The 2521-nt window shown below is 39.0% G+C and overlaps 1 non-coding gene across 1 annotated transcript; it reads right to left on the bottom strand.

The window, feature by feature from the left end:
* Window positions 1-2052: 2052 nt before the first annotated feature.
* LOC125147512 (small nucleolar RNA SNORA52) lies at window positions 2053-2187 on the bottom strand. The gene has a single exon (XR_007145224.1). It is a non-coding gene; the product is annotated as a small nucleolar RNA SNORA52 (small nucleolar RNA).
* Between the last annotated feature and the right edge of the window lie 334 nt (window positions 2188-2521).

Below are 2521 nucleotides of genomic sequence, written 5' to 3'. Positions count from 1 at the left end.
AATTAGTCTTTCATGACAGATTCAAGATCTTGCGCTAACATAAAAACAACTTACACTGAAAAAGGAGAAATGTAGGGACTTTATAACTGAATTTTGAACTTTTTAAGAACATGGTTTACAAAAGAAACATAACAATTTGAAAAAAAACAATAAAAGTCAAAAGGCACCAGTCCAGGAGGGCCAGCACCTCTCTGTTAGTAGTTCCTGAAGAAGGGGAGAAAGAAATTATGGGGAACATCATGGTAGGCCAAAATTTCCCAAAGCTAATAAAAATGACTCTTTAGATTAAAAGGAATCATGAAATTAAATTAAGTTAAATTAAATTATTAAATTAAAAAAACAGTCCATGCATGCTGTTACTGATGAAATTTCAAAATACTACAGATATTGTCATTTATTTACCCAATAGATAGTCTGTTCCTTTTTACTCAGAGGAATCTGAATTATTGAGAAAATTACATAAGGCAAGGTCCATACTCTCCCAATGACAGGAGACAAGCATACACTGTCTACTTGATCAATGACCAAGTAAAGATGCTTGCCAATTGTGGCCAATGAACTGAAGGGGGGAAGGTGGCTAAGGGGGATTTTGAGAAAGGGAATGTCTTTCTGATTAAGAGAAAGAGAGAGACAGGAGGAGAAGGAGAGAGAGGAAGACTAAGAAATGGAAGAAGACGACAGAAAAAAAAAAAAGAGAAGGAGCAGGAAGAGGAAGAAGAGGAGGAGGAGAAGTTCATGCTTTCTTGTGTTGTCAGGAGGTCATGATGCTTAAGGTTGCTGCAGTGAACCGACAACCGTAAGGTTAGACCTAGAGGTCTCAGAAACGCTAGCTGAGAACCTTCAAATCAGAAGCTCCCGTCTTCATATTTTGTTTCACGTGAAAAATACAAACACCTTTTTATGTGAATTTAGCCCCAAAATAACCTAAATGAACAAGTTCAACCAAGGCTTATGAGAAGCTCCAAAAGTTTTGGGAGTGTATCTCCCAAAGGATTTAGAGTGAGACAGACATGAAGCTTCTTTTCAGGATCACTGGATACTCAATGACAGTAAAATAACATCCCCAAAGCTTTGAGCTACATGTCTGTGAAACTGAGGATCTATAGCTTTGCTCAACCATTAAGTGTGAAGGTATTCAAACTTTTTTATCTCCTACATCATTCTTGACATAATTACATGAGAACATATATTGGCAAAATGAAAAAGAAATCTAACGCGTGAAGATGCCGAATCTAAAATGATTGGGGAGGGGCATGAAAGAGACAGGGGAAACAAAATCCCTATATGACAGCTACATGGCAGTCATGAAAAGCAGTCTGCACAAAACTGACATTTTCAGAGGAGCTGCATGATCCTAGCGGTGTGATAAAAACAAAAACAAAAACAAAACAAAAAACAAAACATGTATTTCTTCTTTCATGATATTAAAATAAGACATTAGAAATTCCAGGAATAACAAAAATATACCAAAAAAATCCTGATCCAAGTAAGAAGCAATGTGGCATGATTTCTATTGAATAATGAAGTTGAAGAAAATGGATATCATTCAACCTTGGTGCTTTTAAGATTCTCCTTTGGATGACACAGAAGCTATTACCTGGCTCTTCAGTGGATTCTGTGGTATGATATTTTCGAAATTGTCTTTTTTGGTTTCCATTTTTCAGAATAAGCCTACGGAGTCCATGGTTTCCCAAACTTAGAGCTACTAACATTTGGGCCCAATAATTCTTTGCTGTGGTCGACAGTCCTGTTCATGGTCGGATATTTAGCAGCATCCCTGACCTCTACCCAATGGATGCCCTTGGGACACCATTCACGTGTCTCATTCATTGCCAAATGTCCCTTCACAAGGGAGATGGCAAATATGCTCCTGGTTGTAAAAGTACTTTTTAAAAACCTAAAAAAACTATATAAATGTTATAAACTTTTAGTTCATGACATTGGGAGTACAGGTGTGAAAAGTTGAGCGATGGTGTGTCGAGGAAGAAGAGGTAGATGGAAGTAGAAAATCATTTCTTCTCTCCCACCCCCACCCCCACCCCCACCCCCACTGAGTGACGAGATGCCACCCTGACACAAACCTACTGAAGATTCACTCACTTCTCTGGGTGAAGCTTCTAGAGCACGCCGGTCCACAGGCAAAGCCCGGCAGACCGCAGGCTGACCGGCAGGGATTAGGATGGACCACATTTCTTCTTTTACAGGAGGAAGTTGAGATACTATCTAAAGTTCTTGAATCACTTTAAGTATTCAGGTTATTTAAAAATTTATACATAATAATCAAGAAACTATGCATATTTATTTTTCTAAGCTTATTTATTTATTTTGAGAGAGAGAGAGAGAGAGAGAGCACAGGAAAGGGGCGGAGAGAGAGGGAGAGAGATTATCGCGAGCAGGTTCTGTGCATCCTGAGGCAGGGCTCAATCCCCTGAACCGCGAGATCATGACCTGAGTCAAAATCAAAAGTTGAATGCTTAACCGACTGAGCCACCCAGGCGCCCCAAGATTATGTACATTTTAA

The sequence above is a fragment of the Prionailurus viverrinus genome, chromosome A1 (genome assembly GCF_022837055.1).
Source record: "Prionailurus viverrinus isolate Anna chromosome A1, UM_Priviv_1.0, whole genome shotgun sequence".
NCBI classification, from domain to species: Eukaryota; Metazoa; Chordata; class Mammalia; order Carnivora; family Felidae; genus Prionailurus; species Prionailurus viverrinus.
This window is presented reverse-complemented; position numbering and strand designations above follow the sequence as displayed.